Here is a 22,424-nt window from a genome sequence, read left to right as displayed (position 1 = left end):
TTTTGCTGAGTCAAGCTGATGTCACAGAATTGGGTTGTTGTTGTCTTACTGTGGCACTGGAACAATTCACTTTGCAAATGTTTTCCGTGCCACTTACAATACAATACAATACAATACAAATCAATAAAACAGTAAAAAGCAGGACCCAAAAAATTTAAGTGGCAGCAAGTAAGCCTATAATAAGATGCACAGCATCACCAAAAGCACATATCAGATCTAGGATTCAGTAGATTAAAAATAAGTGTGTGTGTTTATCTCCAGTGTAATCCTCTGAAAAGTAGTGATGGATGAATCACCCTATTTCCTTTCCCTGTAAGTTTTGCATAAGTCAACTCCACTCATATCCATGCTATAAAGTGAAAGCACTCTTTCAATTTGACAGTCATAGCTTCCCCCTAAAATTCTGGGAAATGTAGTTGGTTAAGGGGGCTGGGAAATGTAACTTTTTGAAGGGTCTCCTTCTAACTCTCAGCCAGTGGTGAAGCTACCTGCTCCAACACTGGGAGCGGCATACATCTGGAGGAATGGCTGGCACGCCTCCCAGGGGGCGTGGCATGCATCGGGGGGGTGCACAGCAAGCGTCACGCATCACAGGGCATGCATGGCGAGCATCGAGCATCCCAGGGCGGGGCAGCGAGCATCACAGGGGTACACGGTGAGGGCCAAGCATTGCAGGGGGAGTGGGCGCAGGCATGATGGCACCCCCCCCATGGCACCCGGGACAGGCTGCCCCCCCCCCCCCGCCACCACCTTCATCCTCCAGTGCTCTCAGCACCATTAACAAACTACAAATCGTAGGATTATTTGGTGGAAGCTATGACTATTAAAAGAGTGCTTTTGATGTATGGTGTGGATGTGACCATAGACAGCTGCCTTTTAGCAAGTCAGACCAACTTCCACCTGGTTCACGTCACTGATGGGCAGCAGCTCCCAAGTATTTCAAGTGGGAACTGCTCTCACTCCTACCTGGAGATAACATCTCCATTCAGAGGCACCAGCTTGCAAGGGCGATTGCAGGGAGGGGGGCGGCGGACGTCATGCATGTGGTGTCAGTACATAAGGAGGAGTCAGGGCAGAGCCAAATTCAGCTGCAGTGCAGCTTCAGTGGCTTGTGGCTGCTCCTCCTCTTCCTGCCGCCACCACCACTGGGGGGCTGCTTTGACCCTTCTTCCCCTCTGCAGCAGTGGGAGAAGGAGAGGAGCGGGCCACGAAAGCTACATTGTACTCAGCTCTGCGCTTTGCATCTTCCGTCCCCTGATTTATTATTTTTTACATTTATTATTTTTTACCCCAGAAATATTGGAGGGGGGTGAAAGGGCTAAGCTGCCAGGAGTTGGAGCCCCTGTCCCCATTCATCTAAAACTGTATGTCTCCAAAATAACCTTCCAGTTGTTTGGTGATTGCCAGCTTATTGCTGCCCACTGGCCCAGGGCCATCAATCATCAGACAGATTACCCAAAACACATGAGGGGAGGTTAAATAATTTATGTTTTAACCACCTCCAAATTGGTAAAATCTTCTATTGTGTGTAGATTGTTTCATCAGCCAAAGGCCTGGGAGAAGAGAAATGTTTTTGACTGGCATCTAAAAATATGTGATGAAGGTACTAGGCAAGCCCCTCTGGGGATATCATTCCACAAGCAGGGAGCCACTGCAGAAAAGGCCCATTCTCATGTTGCCACCCTCTGGATCTCTCATGGAAAGGGCACAGGAAGAAGGGCCTCCAATGATGATTACAGGGTTTCAGTTGGTTCATATAGGGGAGGCGGTCCTTGTGGTATTGTGGTGCTGAGCCATTATAGCTTTATATGAGCTTTATAGGTTTTAAACCAGCACTTTGAATTGGGCCTGGAAACTAATTTGTGCCAATATAGTCAGGCCAGGATTGTCACTATATGCCTCAGTGTGTGACCTGGCCACTGACATCCTAGACCAGGGGTAGGCAACCTAAGGCCCGGGGGCCGGATCCGGCCCAATCACCTTCTCAGTCCGGCCCATGGATGGCCCAGGAATCAGCGTGTTTTTACATGAGCAGAATGTGTCCTTTTATTTAAAATGCATCTCTGGGTTATTTGTGGGGCATAGGAATTCATTCATTCATTTATTTTTTCAAAATATAGTCTTGCCCACCACATGGTCTGAGGGACGGTGGACCGGCCCACAGCTGAAAAAGGATGCTGACCCCTGTCCTAGACGGAACAAACATGCCTTCAAATTGCAACCAATTCTGACAGAAAAAGTTAGGGGTTTTTTTCCTTAAAAACAAATGGTAAAGGTTCCCTAGAGAAAACCCGCTGAATTCGTCTGCCTGTAATTTGGCAGACTTGGTCTGCTTGCAGGCACTTTTAGTGGTTTTTCAACTCCTCATTATAGTCAGTGAGGGAAAGTAGTGCTCTGTAATTGTTGATGTTATTGTCCTACTCCCCCACCCCCCAGAACTGGGACTCAAGGCAGCTCACAAAAATCAAAGCAAACATGGATAAAACACAAAAAGTTTAAAAAGAAGATAAAAAATAATTAACCAAATTCAGGTATAATGGATCTGAGTTGGACCTGAAGAACAAGTTGAATTGAAAAGGCACAGAGCAGATCCAAAATCGATCAGTTTGCTGTAGAAACTAGGTTACATCTTGTCTAGTCCGTCCAGGGACTCCTATTCCTGTTAACTTCCTGTAACAATGTAACATGCCTTACTTGAAAGAAAGGCAAGACTGAACAAAACTATAGAGAATGACAAAGTTCCCAGAGTTACTGTGAAGAGCCGGTGCTCCAAAACACGTGGAAATGGGTTCTGTATCAAGTGACTGGAATCACTAGGTCATCAAAAAAGAATTCTGTTGGCTTTCCAAAAGCTACTAGAGACTCAGGATGCTTCTCAGAACTTCTGACAGGTTGAAACGGCAGACTGGTGTCTCCTTTTCATGGGCTTCCCAGAAACATCTCATTGGCCACTGTGAGAAACAGGATGCTGGACTAGACAGACCCAAATGTCTCTTATTTCATCCCTTCTCCCAGTCATCAGGATCTCATCGATGTCTAGATAAAGATGAGTGGCCTTTGCTTGGTGGTAGAGCATCTGGCTTTGCATGGATAATTGAATCTCAAGATTCAATTCCCAGCTTCTGTAGGTAGGGCTGGGAAAGGTCCCAGCCTGAGACCCTGGAGAGGAGAAGTCAAGTTTGCATAGATCAGCCTTCCACAACCCAGCACACCCAAATGTTATAAGACAACTCCAGTTGAGCCCTAGTGAGCTGGGCCAATGGACAAGGGTGTAAGAAACTGTAGTTCAGCAACATCTGGAGTGCATCAAATTGAGGAAGTTTGGTGTAGAAAATACATAACTAAATGGAGCAAAGCTCAGATACAGGATAAGGCAGCTTTCTAGGTTTACATGATAAAGAGCTATTGAGCTGTTCAAAGGCGCTGTCTTCTTTGCACCTTGTTTGGGGGCACTATTGCCTGTTTGCACACAAAGATACTACCTTTATTCACATACCCTATCCATATCCAGCTCATCCATTCGCTTTCCTTCCTCACCCTCACCCCATGCTAGAGCATGCAAATACACATTCCATCCTCCTCTTACTCTCACTTATTTCCTCTCACACAGAGACATACCCAACTTATTCTTGTTCATCTTCACAACTCCATATGCATGCACATTACCTCTCACAACACATGGATGTGCATATGTTCTCTTCCACGTATGCACACTATTGTATTCTGCACCTTCTCTCTCACACACATTCGTCTCACACTCACACAATTTATCTCACCCCCAAGAACATGCACATATGTGTTAATCATGTCACAGAGGCAGCAAAGATACTCGTAGTAGCAGCAGCACTGGCCAGACTGGTTTCTTCACCAGTCAGGTTAGTCTAATCCAGGGGTCAGCAAACTTTTTCAGCAGGGGGCTGGTCCACTGTCCCTCAGACCTGGGGGGGGGCAGACTATATTTTTTGGGGGGGATGAAGGAATTCCTATGCCCCACAAATAATCCAGAGATGCATTTTAAAATAAAAGCACACATTCTACTCATGTAAAAACATGTTGATTCCCAGACCGTCCGTGGGCCGGATTTAGAAGGCAATTGGGCCAGATCCAGCCCCTGGGCCTTAGTTTGCCTACCCATGGTCTAATCTAGTCCTGCTTGGAGTAGCAGTGGGTGGTAGCAGCAGCTGCCAATCCTGATTCCTCCCTGTCCTCAGTCTAGAAGCAAGCCTACTCCAAATACCAGGTGGTTATTTGAGGAGGCATTATGCACTGGCATAGTTGTCAGCCACCTGACATGCCAAAAAGGAGCATGATAACTGGCAGAATTTAATAAGCTTCATACCCTCTACCATTTCTGCAAGTTGTATGTATGTATGCGAAATAACTAGACAGTTGTGGCCATTTTACTTTTCAGTAAGTTATTTTATTTCTTGATGGGGGGACTTTATGGTAGCTAGCATAGCACACTCACCTATCTACCTGTCTGAAATTTGTTAGGGTTAATCTGCCCCTACATGAGAAAGCTTGTTACTGGCATTTTGGTTTCCCAGTGCAAGTCAAAAGGAGGAACGCAGTAGAGCTGGGCAATGTGTCCACGATAACGGTTTCAGAATATTTGATCTGGCAATATATCACAAACAGTGTTCAACACTCCAGGGGACGGTGAGGTCACTGGCTGCTACCTTCCAAGTGTCAGGAAGTTGAGGAAAGCAGGATGCTCCCTCTGAGTGCCTTCCCTTTCAGCTGCCTTCTGCCCCCCTTCCCTCCAGTGGCAGAACAGTCCCAGCCTCAGTACCTCCCCATAACCATGGCTGGATGCTTAACTGCGTCTCACACCCCTTGCTCTGAAGGCAAGCAGGAACAAATTCCCATTTCCACCTTGGCTACCCCCTCATCTCTCCTCATTTCCCCAAGGGCGAAATGCACCATGCAAAGGGTGCATCATGTGACACGTCCTGCCCAGTGGGACATGCCACAGGGAGGAGTGCAGCACTGGGCTCCTTTCTCCACCTCCTTCACAGGGCATGCACACACGGGGGGAGCGAAGAGAGAGATGCGTGAAGGGCAATCTTTGCTCCCGCTCAGAGGGCACTCGGCGGTGGATGTTGGCCCCCTCAATATTGGGGGGGCTGATTCAAAATATTGAGCGGCCTGCAGCCCCTAGCGCCCCCTATACCCAGCCCCAATGGTTTCAAGTGTAAAATAAAATGGGAGGAATTGGGGGGAAATGGTGAAAGGAGGAGAAGGTGAGCTCTTTTGTCCACCTGCCCTCCCCTTTTCCCACAGGGCAAGGAGTCACCTTGAAATGGGTTTGGGATGCAGAAAGCAGCTCAGTTCCTGCCTCACAGGACCCCTGTAAGGCAATGTGTAGGGAAGGGAAGAGAGGAGAAGGCGTCTACTTATGATATTCTTGGTATGGGGCTTCCTGTTCCAGTATCTCACTCTTTCTCCATTGCTTATTCCTCCCTACCTCTCTATGTCTAGGTAGCAGTTGCTAGGATATTACCCCATTTGCCTCTACATAGTTCCATCCTTGTTTCAGACATGGGGATATATTGGTATATCACGATGCTTAGCTGATGACATATCACAATGTTGAAGCCAGATACCGCTCTGCCCTGGACCACAGATTTAGATTTCTGAATGTAGATTTGATTTCTGGGTCCAAATTACGTCAGAGTGGGTCCAAATCACTCTTAACAGAATTGAGGCCCATTCTGAATTGTGGAATTAGTCCTCAAAGCAAATCAGGAAAGAGGGCTTTCTACAACCTTAATAGAGACTACAGTGATATCTCGGGTTACAGCCGCTTCAGGTTACAGACTCTTCTAACCCAGAAATAGTACCTCGGGTTAAGAACTTTGCTTCAGGATGAGAACAGAAATCGTGCAGCAGTGGCGCAGCAGCAGCAGGAGGCCCCATTAGCTAAAGTGGTACCTCAGGTTAAGAACAGTTCCAAGTTAAAAACAGACCTCCAAAACGAAAAGTTCTCAACCTGAGGTACCACTGTATCTTTGGCAGATAGGGCCCTAGAGGTTTCTTCAGGAGGCCTCTGTCAAGCTGCACATGGACTCCCCTGCAATTAGGCCCAGTCAGCTGAACCCTTAGCTGCTGTAGCAAGGCGAACAACTGATTGGCTGCAATCCTGAATGTATGACTATGTGTTGTGGGCTTTCTTTTTTAACAGACTGCACAGTAAATATTTGGTTTGGCTGCAGTCTGGAAAGTGTGACTAGGGGCAGGCCTGCACAGCGAACGGCTCTTGCCCGGGTGTGATCTAAATGCTTCTTCCGTCTAGGCTACAATCCAAATGTGAAAGTATGTCTATGTCTGACCATGGAGGCATGGGAAAAGTCAGAAATTACTGGCAAGTGATTGGTGTGTGCTGGCTGGGATTTTATTTGCATGACGGTAAGTCTGCCTTGTTAGTGACAATGTGTCAGCAACCATGTGACTTCAGCAGGTGGTGTGTAGGGAAGTTGGGCTACAGTTGTTTGGCATGAACTGCTTTTTGTCTGGGGTTAGTGTTTTGCTGAGTGTGTGTCTCCAGTGGCCCATCTAGTCCAACATCCTGCATACCCTCAATATTTATCCGATGAAAATAGGGGCATCCTGTTCTACTTCAAGAAGCTTCTTCCTCATTTGATCTGACCACATGCAGAGACATCATGTACGCATTGAGACTAGTTATCTTGTGCCTATGACAACCCCTCCGCCTCACCTACCTCACAGTATTGCTGTAAAGAAAAAAATTGCAAGGAAAGGGATTACCTTCAACAGATAAATGGAATGAAAGAAAAATTTAGTTGTAAGCTGCCTTGAGTCCCTGTCAGGGAGAAAGGTGGGAAAGGAGGAGGAGGGGGGGGGAGAAACTGTGAGAATGATCAGGAACATAAGAGAGAGTAAATCCTATTGAACTCTGTGGGACTTTGTTCTGAGTAAAAATGCCTAGGATTGCATTGTAAGGCTGCCCAATCTTGACCTGGGAGTAAGCTCCATTGAATACAGTGTGACTTACTTCTGAGTAGACAGTGTTTGGCTCCAATTAAAATAAAGGAATCAACACACAATATGTTTCCTAAAAAATGGCTGGCTGCGGAAGCACTGCGATGAAAGAATTTAAATGAATTGGTGACATTTTCCTTCAAAATTATAATCTTAAACATTTCAAAAGAACCATGGCACATAAGGCCTCTTCAATAGGTTTTTCACCAACTTTTCTTACCCACCTGGGGTATGATACTGCCCTCAGAACTGTGAAACAGGTTATGGGATACTGCCTTTAGTAATTTACAATCTCACTCACATGGAACCTGTGGAATCCAATACATACATTTATTTATTTATTTTGTTATCTCCCTACTGTAAGAATTTCACCGTATCTAACTTTCTAAAGCTAGATTAAATGTTTTTCCATCTGAAGTTCTATGGGGAAGATTGGCTGGTGTCCCATACTAAGATAGGCTGTGCCCATGTTCCCAGGATGTTGAATGTATGGAACACATTTTATTGCATTGTAGTCTAGGGTTACCAGACTCGTTTCCCGGGGACAGTCCCAGGATCCACAAACCTGTCCCTGAACAAGTTCCATCCCCGGAATGTCCCCGGATTTCATTAAATGTCCCCGGGAAACGTGACACCCTGCTCTCCTGGATTAATATGCAGCTGGAGGGGTGGGAAGATGGTTTTTACGCAGGCAGAGGCAGAGGTGGGGGGGGGGATTGAAGAGTGAGAAAGAAGGGCTTTGCACCTTGCCTGGCAGAGAAACTGTGTTCCTTGCACCCTTCCTGGGCAGCAGCGCACTGCCCACCCGTGATTCCCCCAGCCTCCCTCGATCTCCTGCCCCCTTCCTCCTTCGTTCTGAGAGATCGCAGGTGGGTGGCCATTGGCCAGGAGGGGCGCAAGGCATGCAGTTTCTCTGCTGGGCAAGGTGCAAAGCTCTTTTTTCTCACGCTGTGAAACTCTCAAAACGAAGGGGTAAGGGGGCAGGAGATCAGGGGAGGCTTGGGAGTCACGGGCACCTTGCCCGGCAGAGAAACCGTGCACCTTGCACCCCTCCTGGGCAACGGTGCACCGCCTACCCATGACTCCCGAATCTCCCCCAATCTCCTGCCCCCTTGCCCCTTCGTTTCCCCCCTTCGTTTAGAGTTTCACAGGGTGTGAAAGAAGAGCTTTGCACCTTGCCCAGCAGAAAAAACATGTGCCCTGTGCCCCTTCTGGGAAATGGCCACCCGTCTGTGACTCCCGGGCCTCCCCTGATCTGTCAAAAGGAAGGGGGAAGGGGGCAGGAGATCAGGGGAGGCTCGGGAGACATGGGCGGGCAGCGCGCCATTGTCCAGGAGGGGCGCAAGGCACAGGGTTTCTCTGCCGGGCAAGGTGCAAAGCCCTTCTTTCACACTCTTCGACCCCCCCCCCCACCTCTGCCTGCGCAAAAACCATCTTCCCACCCCTCACGTTTTCCTAGGGATGGGTGGCAACCCTAGGCACAATGGACTCTACTGAAACATAGGGTTCGCTGCCTTCCCCAATCTGTCAAAACAAAGGGGAAAGGGGGCAGGAGATTGGAGGAGGCTTGGGAGTCATGTGCAGTTGCCCAGGAGGGGCGCAAGTGGCGTGGTTTCTCTGCTGGGCAAGGCTCGGAGAGGTGAGATGACTTTGATCCCCTTGGCCAACTGGAGTGGCCGCGGAGCTGGCACGGAGCCGGGCAGCTGAGCATGAGAGAGAGCATGAATGAGAGTGTGTCCCCAACAGCTGGGAACTGCAGAAGTGAAATTGGGGCCTTATGTTCTTTTAAGCTGAGGCTGCTTGAGTTGAGGTACGTCCACTGCAGGGGGTTGGCCTAGATGCCCCTCAGAGCTCCTTTCCAAATCTGTGATTCTGTGATCATCCCACAGCCGTATTCTCAAACTCTGCTTCTCAAATTCAACCCCCCAGGTTTCTCTCCTCTGGACTTCTCAAGACAGCAAAACGGCTGATGTATAGATGTAATTAGGGATAATAAAGCATTTATTCATTTATTTATTTTTAAAAGTGTCCCTGGATTCATTGGAAAACATCTGGTAACCATATTGTAGTCTGTATAAACAGATCAGATAGCATCTAATCAATCCAATACTAACAGAACAACCTGGAATTGCTTACTCATTTCATGCCAAGACTCTCCATGAGGATACGTTTGATACTACAGTGGTACCTCTGGTTACATACTTAATTCATTCCGGAGGTCCGTTCTTAACCTGAAACTGCTCTTAACCTGAAGCACCACTTTAGCTAATGGGGCCTCCTGCTGCTGCCACACCACCGCTGTGCGATTTCTGTTCTCATCCTGAAGCAAAGTTCTTAACCCGAGGTACTATTTCTGGGTTAGCAGAGTCTATGTAACCTGAAGCGTATGTAACCCAAGGTACCACTGTATTGCACTGGCTGTGGCAAAATTCCTCTCAGCGGCAGTAAAAATCAGAAATCACTATGTACAGGCTAAAGCTCTTCTGTTGGCTAGCAAGGCCGATCTTACAGCTTAATAACTGTTGATATATACCACTGTTTAGTGATGTATGGAAGTGAGAGCTGGACCATAAAGAAGGCTGATCACTGAAGAATTGATGCTTTTGAATTATGGTGCTGGGGGAGACTCTTGAGAGTCCCATGGACTGCAAGAAGATCAAACCTATCCATTCTGAAGGAAATCAGCCCTGCGTGTTCACTGGAAGGACAGATCGTGAAGCTGAGGCTCCAATACTTTGACCACCTCGTGAGAAGAGAAGACTCCCTGGAAAATACCCTGATGTTGGGAAAGATGGAGGGCACAAGGAGAAGGGGACGACAGAGGACGAGATGGTTGGATACTGTTCTCGAAGCTACCAGCATGAGTTTGACCAAAATGCGGGAGGCAGTGGAAGACAGAAATGCCTGGCATGCTCTGGTCCATGGGGTCATGAAGACACGACTAAACGACTAAACAACAACAACAACATATACCACTGTTGTACTGTGTACTTTGGATCTATGGGCCATATTAAAGCTGTTTGTGTGCATTTCAAAAGAAAACATTACTAAAGGAAGTCAAATGCACATTTAAAGCAGCATAATTAGCAAGAAAATAAAATATATTAATCATAGAATGTATCTGCTGCTGTTGCTGCCAATACCGTGGATCCTGGAGAGTGGCAGCTGTGGAAGTTCAGGCTAAGTGACCTGGGTCTGCCCTAAGAGACAGCTGGAACAGTCTCTGGCTTCATTGGCAGGCTCAGCTTTTGTAGCTGTAGTCAGTCAGGGAAAAGGCCAGCTAGGAAAAGGCAGGAAGCAGGTCCTTCAGGTCCCACAGCCAAGTTTAAGTACATGTTTCTTTTCTTGTGTAACTTTTTATTAGATTTTACAAATACAGTCATACTTCTTTTTACGTCCGCTTCATGTTACGTTCTTTCAGGATATGTCCCGCGGCGACCCAGAAGGGTTACTTCTGGATTTTGCCACTCGCGCACGCACAGACGCACAAAATAACATCACGCGCATGCACAGAAGTGGCGAATCGCGACCCGTGCATGCACAGACACGGGTTGTGTTCTGCTCATGTTGCGAACGGGGCTCCAGAATGGATCCCGTTCGCAACCAGAGGTACCACTGTAATGCCAAGAAACAAGCCAAGATTATCTATTATCTTTTATGCATGGCAAGACACAGCCTTATAAGAGCACTTCAAAAACAAAAACAAGTTCTAGTGTTGTGATGGATGGAGAATAACTTTTCCCTATCCACTTTCTTGATGCCATGCATAATTTTATAAACTTCTATCATGTCACCTCATACACACCCTTTCTTCATAGCTCTTGAAGGCCATAATGATTCTGAACCCCAGTTGTTGGAAAACACAGGAGGGTTAGAAACTGTGAGAACATGTGGTTAGAATATGGTTAGCAACTGTGAGAACAGGGTGCAGAATTGGACCCTAATCCAGCAGGCTCTTATGTTTTTACAGTGGTACCTTGGGTTACATACACTTCAGGTTACATACATTTCAGGTTACAGACTCTGTTAACCCAGAAATAGTGCTTCACGTTAAGAACTTTGCTTCAGGATGAGAACAGAAAGCGTGCTCCGGCGGCGCAGTGGCAGCAGGAGGCCCCATTAGCTAAAGTGGTGCTTCAGGTTAAGAACAGTTTCAGGTTAAGTACGGACCTCCGGAACGAATTAAGTACTTTACCTGAGGTACTGCTGTATGGTCTTACTAGTTCCTGGCCCCTTTCCAGAAGTGCTACTACGTTCGTTCATATTGTTGCAACATCTTGAAACAATGGAGCAGGTTCCTGCTAGGATGAGAGAGGTTCTTTTTCTTGCTGAAACACACATAGCACACAGGCAACCCACTTAATTTTAATCTCACTAAAACAAAATGCAAATGGAAAGACAATTATTCATGTAAATCTTCCAAATTCTGTGATTCAGTTTTCCAATCAAAGTGCACGCATTGGAGAAATTGTGTGTAAATATGCATATAACAGTGAAAACAATACAAAGAATCATGTCATACTGGGGGAAATGGCTTAGCGTTTTCTTTTCATAAGCATAAAAATTGAAGACTGGTGTGGAAATGCTTATGAATAGAAAACCATTTGAGATAATTCCATTATTTAACCCTGGTCTGTGCATCACATATGATTAGATACACTTCCCTATGTTGGAGGGGATGTCCCAAAAGAGAGACATACCTCTACATGTGGTGGAATTGTGGACATGCACATCAATTCTGGAGACAAGTCTTCAATGAAATTTTGAAAATTGTGAGGAAACCTGTTCATCTTGATGTCAAATTGTGGGCTTGTCCACACTTCTGCTTGCGTCGTGCCTAGAAAGCACAGGTTTGGGTTGTTTTCCACTTTACCCACACTTTCTAGGCACAGGTCTGAGTGGTTTCCCCCTTGTCACACTTCTTTCCCAGGGAAATCCCACTCCTTAACGATAGATAAGAACAAAAGGAAACCTGGGGGGAACCTGAATTGCCGTTTGCTTTGATTGAGCACTAAAAAACAGTTTTCTCTGGGGAAAGCAGTGGGACAAGAGGAAGTGTGGATGAATCCTGCTTATTATCAATATTTGAAGATGATAATGCTGACTTAACTTGGAAAGTTATTATATATTTGCTGGTTGTGGCCAGCGATGGAGCTAGCCGCTTGGGCACCTGCAGCGGTCGGCACATGACATGCGCCTGGGGGTGGGGCAAGCGTGGCAATCAGCGCCCATTGGGGGTGATCGGCACGGTGATTGGCACCCAGGTGGGTGATCGGTGTGGCAATCCGCCCAGGGAGGATTTTGTCACCCCTTGATGGATGTCGCCCAGGGTGGACTGCCCCCACCGTCCCCCCTTCCTATGCCCTTGGAAGGATCACTCATGAATACAACCTCTTTTCCAGAAACATAGAGTTCCCTGTCATTCACTGTCTAGAGGAGCTGGGAGCTGGGGGCACTGTCATGCAGTAGTTCCTCTCCTTCCTCCTGGGCTGTGTCCCATCAGGGGGATTGGGCTGGGTGTTCATCAGTATGCGGATGGTACCCAGCTCTACATCTCTTTCAAATCGGAAACATTGAAGGCAATGAAGGTCCGGTGTGGAGTGTGCAGTGAAGGATGGATGGCGCTAACAGATTGAGGTTGAATCCTGACAAGACAGAAGTACTGTTTTGGGGGGAGAGGGGGCGGGCAGGTGTGGAGGACTCCCTGGTCCTGAATGGGGTAACTGTGCCCCTGAAGGACCAGGTGCGCAGCCTGGGAGTCATTTTGGACTCACAGCTGTCCATTGAGGCATAGGTTAATTCTGTGTCCAGGGTGGCTGTCTACCAGCTCCATCTGGTACGTAGGCTCAGACCCTACCTGCCCACAGACTGTCTTGCCAGAGTAGTGCATGCTCTAGTTATCTTCTGCTTGGACTACTGCAATGCACTCTACGTGGGGCTACCTTTGAAGGTGACCTACAACTACAACTAATCCAGAATCCAGCAGCCAGACTGGTGACTGGGAGTGGCTGCCGAGACCACAAAACACTGGTCTTGAAAGACCTACATTGGCTTACTGTACGTTTCCGAGCACAATTCAAAGTGTTGATGTTGACCTTTAAAGCCCTAAATGGCCTCGGCCCAGTATACTTGAAGGTGCATCTCCACCCCCATCATTCTGCCCAGACACTGAGTTCCAGCACCGATGGCCTTCTGGCAGTTCCCTCACTGTGAGAAGCCAAGTTACAGGGAACCAGGCACAGGGCCTTCTTGGTAGTGGCGCCTGCCCTGTGGAACGCCCTCCCACCAGATGTCAAATAGATAAATAACTATCTGACATTTAGAAGACATCTGAAAGCAGCCCTCTTTAGGGAAGTTTTTAATAAGTGATGTTATAATGTATTTTTAATCTTTGTTGGAAGCCGCCCAGAGTGGCTGGGGAAACCAGATGGGCGGGGTATAAATAATAAATTATTATTATTATTATTATTATCAGTGACCTGCAAGCAGCACACCTAGAGGCCATATTCTGCTTCTTTTTCAAGCATATGCCACCAGCTCATTATATATACAGATCTCTCTCACACACACTCACTTGAGTGGAATTTACCCTTCCAATTTTTTGCTTGTTGATGCTGCCACAAGATTTGTTCCAGGTTCACAGTGAAATAGAATAAAACTTTACTGCATGTTCCGTACTGTAGGTAACTGGGATGTCAAATTCATAATACTATGCATAGAGAAAGTACATTGAAGGAATGACGTGCATGCATGCACATTTGACCATTTCAAGTTTTTGGGCGCAGGAAGAATAGATGGATTCTAAATGGATTCTTTGTGCTGTCCTTTTCTAGATAAGGATGCACATTCAAGTTTAATGTGACTGTGCACATAGGCGCATGAGCAGGCACATACGCAGAATTCCGTAAGCGCCTCTGTGCTGTTTATCTGTGAGTGGGGACTGAAAATTCCACTGGTGCTTGAACTGCTGATATGTAGACAAAGCTGACCAAGGGGCACACAGCACCAAAGGAAGAAGACAAAATTGACAAGAATCACCTGCCCCTCTTTTTCCAGCAAAAGTGTCTGATGAAAGGAATTCTGCCTATAGGAAGTCTGGCTCCAAAACTGTGGATTTTTAGAGATCATCCCAGGGTGCAATGTGTCATAATGGCACATGAACCAACAACAATGTAAATAATTTGTGGCTCTCTGGATGTTGCTGAGCAACAGTTTCCACCATTCTAAACTACTGGCCATGCTTGCTGGGGTTAATGGGGGTTGTAATTCAGCATCATAATAATAATAATAATAATAATAATTTATTATTTATACCCCGCCCATCTGGCTGAGTTTCCCCAGCCACTCTGGGCGGCTCCCAATCAGTATTAAAAACAATACAGCATTACATATTAAAAACATCCCTGAACAGGGCTGCCTTAAGATGTCTTCTGAACGTCAGGTAATTCTTTATCTCTTTGACATCTGATGGGAGGGCGTTCCACAGGGCGGGCGCCACTACCGAGAAGGCCCTCTGTCTGGTTCCCTGTAACCTCACTTCTCGCAATGAGGGAACCGCCAGAAGGCCCTCGGCGCTGGATCTCAGTGTCCGGGCTGAACGATGGGGGTGGAGACGCTCCTTCAGGTATACAGGACCGAGGCCGTTTAGGGCTTTAAAGGTCAGCACCAACACTTTGAATTGTGCTCGGAAACGTACTGGGAGCCAATGCAGATCTCTCAGAACCGGTGTTATGTGGTCCCGGCGGCCACTCCCAGTCACCAGTCTAGCTGCCGCATTCTGGATTAATTGCAGTTTCCGGGTCACCTTCAAAGGTAGCCCCACGTAGAGCGCATTGCAGTAGTCCAAGCGTGAGATAACTAGAGCATGCACCACTCTGGCGAGACAGTCCGCGGGGAGGTAGGGTCTTAGCCTGCGTACCAGGTGGAGCTGGTAGACAGCTGCCCTGGACACAGAGTTAATCTGCGCCTCCATGGACAGCTGTGAGTCCAAAATGACTCCCAGGCTGCGCACCTGGTCCTTCAGGGGCACAGTTACCCCATTCAGGACCAGGGAATCCTCCACACCTGCCCGCCTCCTGTCCCCCAAAAACAGTACTTCTGTCTTGTCAGGATTCAACCTCAATCTGTTAGCCGCCATCCAACCTCCAACCGCCTCCAGGCACTCACACAGGACCTTCACCGCCTTCACTGGTTCTGATTTAAAGGAGAGGTAGAGCTGGGTGTCATCTGCATACTGATGAACACCCAGTCCAAACCCCCTGATGATCTCTCCCAGCGGCTTCATATAGATATTAAAAAGCATGGGGGAGAGGACAGAACCCTGAGGCACCCCACAAGTGAGAGCCCAGGGGTCTGAACATTCATCCCCCACCACCACCTTCTGGACACGGCCCAGGAGGAAGGAGCGGAACCACTGTATAACAGTGCCCCCAGCTCCCAGCCCCTCTAGACGGTCCAGAAGGATGTTATGGTCGATGGTGTCAAAGGCCGCTGAGAGATCCAGCAGAACTAGGAAACAGCTCTCACCTTTGTCCCTAGCCCGCCGGAGATCATCAACCAGCGCGACCAAGGCAGTTTCAGTCCCATGGTGAGGCCTGAATCCCGATTGGAAGGGATCCAAATGGTCCGTTTCCTCCAGGCGTGCTTGGAGTTGTTCAGCAACCACCCGCTCAATCACCTTGCCCAAGAATGGCAGATTTGAGACTGGGCGATAGTTGGCCAAATTGGCCGGGTCTAAAGATGTTTTTTTAAGAAGCGGTTTAATGACCGCCTCTTTCAGCGGGTCTGGGAAGGCTCCCTCATGGAGGGAAGCGTTCACCACCCCGCAAAGCCCATCGCCCAGCCCTTCCCGGCTCGCTTTTATCAGCCAGGATGGGCAAGGATCAAGGAGACAGGTGGTCGGTTTCACTCGTCCAAGCAGCCTGTCCACATCCTCGGAGGTAACAGATTGGAATTGATCCCATGTAACAGGACCAGACAGAACTCTAGCACTCTCCCGCCCTGGCCCTGCTCCCACGGTGGAGTCTACCTCCTTCTGAATCTGAGCGATTTTATCTGCAAAAAACTTTGCAAAAGCATTGCAGGAGATCTTGGGGTCCCTACCAGGCCCCGTTGGTACAGGTGGTTCTGATAGATTGCGAACCACCTGAAAAAGTCTCCTGCTGCTGTTTTCTGCAGATGCAATGGAGGCGGTGAAGAAGGCCCTCTTCGCCGTCGCCATTGCCACTTGGTAGGCTCGACGTTGAGCTCTAACCTGTGTCCGGTCTGATTCAGAATGAGTTTTCCGCCACCGGCGCTCTAGCCGTCTCAACGATTGTTTCATCACCCTCAGCTCCGGGGAAAACCACGGGGCTGTCCGGGCTCCATGCAATCGGAGAGGGCGCTTCGGAGCCAGACAGTCAATAGCCCTGGTTAACTCCGCATTCCAGCGGGCCACCAGGGAATCAGCTGAAAGGCCATCAACTTGGGATAGAGCATCCCCTACCACTCTCTGGAAGCCAATTGGATCCATTAAGTGGCAGGGGCGGACCATCCGAATCGGTCCCACCTCCCTGCGGAGGGGAAGGGTTGCGGAGAAGTCCAGTTGCACCAGGAAGTGATCTGACCATGGCACTTCTTTTGTTTCACTTTTAGTTAATGTCAGATCACCAGCATCCGTAGAGGTAAACACCAAGTCTAAGGCATGTCCGTGGCTATGAGTTGGGCCAGACTTATTCAGGGACAGCCCCATGGAGGCCATGCTTTCCACGAAGTCCCGAGCGGCCCCTTGTAAGGTCGTGTCGGCATGGATGTTAAAATCCCCCAGGACAACCAGGCTAGGTGTCTCCAGGAGCATATCCGCCACGACCTGAAGCAGCTCGGGCAGGGAATCCTTGGTGCAGCGGGGAGGTCGGTACACCAGTAGGAATCCTGTACTGCCCCTATTGCCCAACTTCCAGAACATGCACTCAGAAAACTGGGTCTTCCCAATAGGACGCCTGGTGCAGACTAATGACTTCCTAAAAATCACTGCAACCCCCCCTCCCCGCCCACATGACCTGGGTTGCTGTGCGTAAGAGAAACCTGGTGGGCAAGCAGCGGCAAGGGCAGGCCCATCTGCTTCATCCAACCAAGTCTCTGTTACACATGCCAGATCAAATCCTCCATCCATGATCAAGTCATGGATGGCAGTGGTCTTATGAATCATTGACCTGGCATTGCACAGCAACACTTTCAGGTCATGTGGGTATCCCTTGCTGATTCTAGTATCCATCCAGTCAGGACCAGACCCGGAGGCAGGAATAGTCCTCAGACAACGACTAAACCTGCCTCCTCTGTAATGACATGGTCTGGTCTTAGCGTAACTCCTCCTCCTACCCGTGATCACTGAGATCGGTTGTCCCAGTGCATTCCCCCCTGTGGAACATGCCCCAGCCATTTTGTGGGCTGGGGCCCACTCCCCGGCAGCCCTGACCCCTCCCCCTAAGAACAAAATAACAACTTATACAAACAAACAAAACTAATAAAACAATACAAACAAAAAATGTAAAAATTACAAGATCATCCAAAAAAAAAAAAAATAAATAAATCCCCAAACCCAACCAAACATCCATCCCACCCCCACCCCCCACATACAAAAAATCCAAAAGAAATTTTTTTAAAAACATTTTAAAAACACTCTGTGCCCCTCCTGCAGTAACACTGTCCTAGTGAGGCCTGTCAGGCCCCGCCCTGGGCCAGATGGTAAGTGGCAGGAAGGAGCAGGGCCCTCAAGCACTCACTCAGGGGAGTCCTCCTGGGCAGCAGGCAGCAAGCAGCACGCAGTCCTTGTGAGGCCTGTCAGGTCCCGCCCCAGGCCAGATGGTAAGTGGCAAGAGCAGGGCCCTCAAGCACTCACTCAGGGGAGTCCTCCTGGGCAGCAGGCAGCAAGCAGCACGCAGTCCTTGTGAGGCCTGTCAGGTCCCGCCCCAGGCCAGATGGTAAGTGGCAAGAGCAGGGCCCTCAAGCACTCACTCAGGGGAGTCCTCCTGGGCAGCAGGCAGCAAGCAGCACGCAGTCCTTATGAGGCTTCAGGCCCCGCCCCAGGCCAGATGGTAAGTGGCAAGAGCAGGACCCTCAGGCACTCACTCAGGGGAGTCCTCCTGGGCAGCAGGCAGCAAGCACCAAGCAGTCCTTATGAGGCTTCAGGCCCCGCCCCAGGCCAGATGGTAAGTGGCAAGAGCAGGACCCTCCGGCACTCACTCAGGGGAGTCCTCCTGGGCAGCAGGCAGCAAGCAGCACGCAGTCCTTGTGAGGCCTGTCAGGTCCCGCCCCAGGCCAGATGGTAAGTGGCAAGAGCAGGGCCCTCAAGCACTCACTCAGGGGAGTCCTCCTGGGCAGCAGGCAGCAAGCACCAAGCAGTCCTTATGAGGCTTCAGGCCCCGCCCCAGGCCAGATGGTAAGTGGCAAGAGCAGGGCCCTCAGGCACTCACTCAGGGGAGTCCTCCTGGGCAGCAGGCAGCAAGCAGCACGCAGTCCTTATGAGGCTTCAGGCCTCATCTAGAAGGTCAACTGTTCCCCATGCCTGATATACAGTTAGAGTAAAAAAATGGGAGAGATGTGAAAATCTGTAGAAATTTGGGGATAAATTTGATCTAGTTGGCATTTAAAAGCAAGCCTACCTAGTTGGTGTTACTCATTCTCATTTTCCAGAACTTCAAAATGGACCAATGATTAGGCTCAGTACAAGGACAGCGTTTTCTACATGGGAACTGTCATCATTTAAATAGTTTGTCAAACATGGAGCAACTGGTATCTCTTATCACATTTTGATAGCTAACAAAGATGATTACATAGAATGGGAATTAATTGTAAAAGAGATGACAGAAAACATTAGAAACAAATATAATAACAGGGAATGGAGATATATTTTCCACTAATGTGGCCCTACCTAATGGAGTAAATATAACTTTTTTAAAAGTCATATAGTAGGTATGTGACCTCACTCCGTTTGACAAAAAATGTATCACAGAATAATTGATGCAGGAAATGTGGAAAGAGTGTGGTGGATTCCATCTAAATATGGTAAACCAAAAATTGTGTGGGTGGAGGAAATACTGCATTCATACAAAAAATGGATTGGATATCACATACCAATGAACCTCTTACAAAATACTTTGAATTATCTCTAAAGAGAGAGAGAGAGATGTCCAACCAGAATATCATGATTTAGTAGGCAGGAAGGTAAATGGTGTTTCCGTGCGCTGCTCTGGTTCGCCAGAAGCGGCTTAGTCATGCTGGCCACATGACCCAGAAGCTGTATGCCGGCTACCTCGGCCAATAAAGCGAGATGAGCACCGCAACCCCAGAGTCGGTCACGACTGGACCTAATGGTCAGGGGTCCCTTTATTACCTTTTTATGTTATCTGCAGCTAAAATGTTGATAACAGTTAAAGTGTATGCCCATGTGGTTCCAACTGAACAAGTGCTTTAACAAAGTATGATAATTTGCCAAAATTTACTGAAATGTTCCATTTTCAAAAAGGGAGTCAATGGATAGGGCTTCTAATGACTCCCTCTACTGTCCAAGACAGCATGTCTCTGAATACCAGTTGCTGGGGATGACAAATGGGGAGTGTTTGTGTTTCACTCAGGTACTGATTTTGGTTTTCCCAATAGTATGTAGGCGGCTACTGTGAGAACATGATACTGGACCAGTTTGGCCTTTGGCCTGATCCAGCGGGGTTCTTCTTATGTTAGTACAGCAGATGTACCAAGGGGAATGAGACTGAGGGCCAAAATAGTGGCAGGATAGCTATAGTAACATGAACACTCTGTTTTCATGTGCTGAAAAGTATGTGCTAAGATTTGCAACATATTTAGCTGGGCACAATGAATTTTGGCATGACTTCCACTCATAGTAGTTATTTAAGAGACTAAATGTTCACCTCTTGTTTGCTTTGTCTCTAAGCTAAAAAGTCCCAACCACTGCCAACCTTTTTTCATAGGAAAGTCTCTCCACCCCCTTGATTATTTTAGTCATCCAAGTAGGGTGGATTCTGATCCTCATTCCCAATGGGATAGCTTTGGGTGGTGTTTTGAGGTAAGACGCTCATGAAATTAGCACTCTATTGACACTAGATGGAAAATGCAATGAAAACCTGACATTCACTACCACAAGAGATAGTAATGGCCACCAACTTGGATGACTTTAAGAGAGGATTAGAAAAATTTATGACCTTTGCATAAATGAGCCAGAGGGATTACTCAATTCCAGCTGTGTATATGTGAAAAACCTTTTCCTGCTATGCCTTCTTCAAGTCAAAGACATCCAGTTACTGAGGAATCAGTCTGTACAGAATGTCTAGTTCTTACCTTTAAGTGCTAAACCCAGGAACTGTCAGCTTTTTTGCTTCATGACTGTGGAGCTGAGAGAGCAACAGCTTTCAAATTCTCCCTCTGAGAAGTCTTCTGATCTTCATTTGTCTCAAACTCTGGGATTTTTGTGCATGCTAGAGGATGGATCTGGGCTAGATCTTCCACCCACTGCAATGAAAGGTCAGCAATTCAAAAAAATTTCCTTTTCCCTGTTGCTGAAGCTTTGGCCTTTCTGCTCAGTCATCTTGCTGAAGCTGTTGTTCTACCAGAAGGCTGGTCCATTAGGGCAAATGAGGTATGACTCCACCAACCTCTGTATGATTTTACCTAGCTCTCATCTTCGTGCTTACCTGCCTTCATACTTACATCCAGTCCAAGGGGTGGCACTGTGGGTAAAAGATGACATGACAGAAGTTTATAAAATTATGGCAAGGAGAATGTGAAGAGAAAAATGTATTTCTCCCTCTGTCATTCACATTAGAACTTGTGGACATTCAATGAAGTTGAATGTTGGAGAATTCAAGGCAGAAAAAAGAAAGTAATTTTTTACTCAGTTTTTTACTCAATTAAACTTTGGAACTTGCTCCCCCAGGAGACAGTGAGCATCACCAACTTAAAGGTAAAGGGACCCCTGACCATTAGGTCCAGTCGCAGACAGCTCTGGGGTTGTGGTGCTCATCTTGCTTTATTGGCCAAGGGAGCCGGCGTACAGCTTCCAGGTCATGTGGGCAGCATGACTAAGCCACTTCTGGAAACCAGAGCAGCACACGGAAATGCCATTTACCTTTCCGCCGGAGTGGTACCTATTTATCTACTTGCACTTTGACGTGCTTTCGAACTGCTAGGTTGGCAGGAGCAGGGACCGAGCAGCGGGAGCTCACCCCGTTGCGGGGATTCGAACCACCGACCTTCTGATCAGCAAGTCCTAGGCTCTGTGGTTTAACCCACAGCGCCACCAGTATCCCTATCACCAACTTGGTTGGCTTTAAAAGAAGTTTAGGCAAATTCATGGATGAGAGGGCTATTAATGGCAACTAGCCACAGTGGCTCTGCTTTGCCTCCAATGCTTCTCAATACCAGTGGCTAGAACCCTCATGAGGGGATAGTGCCTTTGAGCTTGTGTTCTGCTTGAGGGTTTTCCACAGGCGTCTTGCTGGTAAGAACAGGATGCTGGGTTAGATAGGCCCTTGGCCTGATCCAGGAAGAAGAAGAAGAAGAGTTTGGATTTGATATCCCGCCTTTCACTCCCTTTTAAGGAGTCTCAAAGCGGCTAACATTCTCCTTTCCCTTCCTCCCCCACAACAAACACTCTGTGAGGTGAGTGGGGCTGAGAGACTTCAGAGAAGTGTGACTGGCCCAAGGTCACCCAGCAGCTGCAGGTGGAGGAGCGGAGACGCGAACCCGGTTCCCCAGCAGCCTTGTCTTTTGTTATTAACACAAGGCTATGCATGAGTGACAGTGCCCCTTCAAGTGGCCTAGCACCATCAGCAGAGTGCCAGAGGCAAGCAAGTGCTGATGAGTTGGCTGAGGGTGGAAGAGATCCTAGAACAGAGACGAGGCTCCTGTCCTGGCCCTGGCCTGTAAGTTAGGTTAAAATGGGTGGGTGGTGTTTAATCATCACTTACTGTCAGTGTGCCAAGAAGGGCCTCCTCCTGACTGCCTGGTGATGTGGTGTGGTTAAGCATCCCTAAAATGTGTTCTTCAAGGGCACAAACTCATCCACTTTTTCATCCGACAGGGTTGGATGGATCCTGCAGGAAGGTAAGTAGTGTTTGTTTTTTAACCCCTGTGCATTCACCATCCATGTATAAAATGACCACCAATTTTAACCACAAAAATTTAGGGGGGGGGGATACTGTCTTAGATCCAGAAAAATACAGTATGTTTTCACACAGCACACAGGTATGATATGGAATTTGCTCCCTCTAAATGTGACGGCCACCAGCACCTTTCAAAAATGATAAAGGTATCAATGGATGCTACTCCTAGCCATAATGGCTTTGTTCTCCCTCCACTGTTGAAGGCAGTATGCCTCTGAATACCAGTCACTGGCAATCACAAATGGGGAGATGTGCTGTTGAGCTCAG

At 47.9% G+C, this 22,424-nt stretch overlaps 1 long non-coding RNA gene across 1 annotated transcript in view; it reads right to left on the bottom strand.

Annotated features, from left to right (window-relative positions):
- LOC309333870 overlaps positions 1 to 22,424 on the bottom strand; it is a 129,815-nt gene that overhangs the window by 104,199 nt on the left and 3,192 nt on the right. The window contains exons 2-3 of the long non-coding RNA XR_014152735.1: positions 21,963 to 22,088; positions 19,373 to 20,723 (exon numbers count right to left, since the gene is read on the bottom strand). This is a non-coding gene — a long non-coding RNA (uncharacterized lncRNA). The remainder of the gene's footprint in view (positions 1 to 19,372; positions 20,724 to 21,962; positions 22,089 to 22,424) is intronic.

The sequence above is a fragment of the Podarcis erhardii genome (assembly GCF_964252035.2).
Source record: "Podarcis erhardii genome assembly, chromosome: Z".
NCBI lineage: Eukaryota > Metazoa > Chordata > Lepidosauria > Squamata > Lacertidae > Podarcis > Podarcis erhardii.
This window is presented reverse-complemented; position numbering and strand designations above follow the sequence as displayed.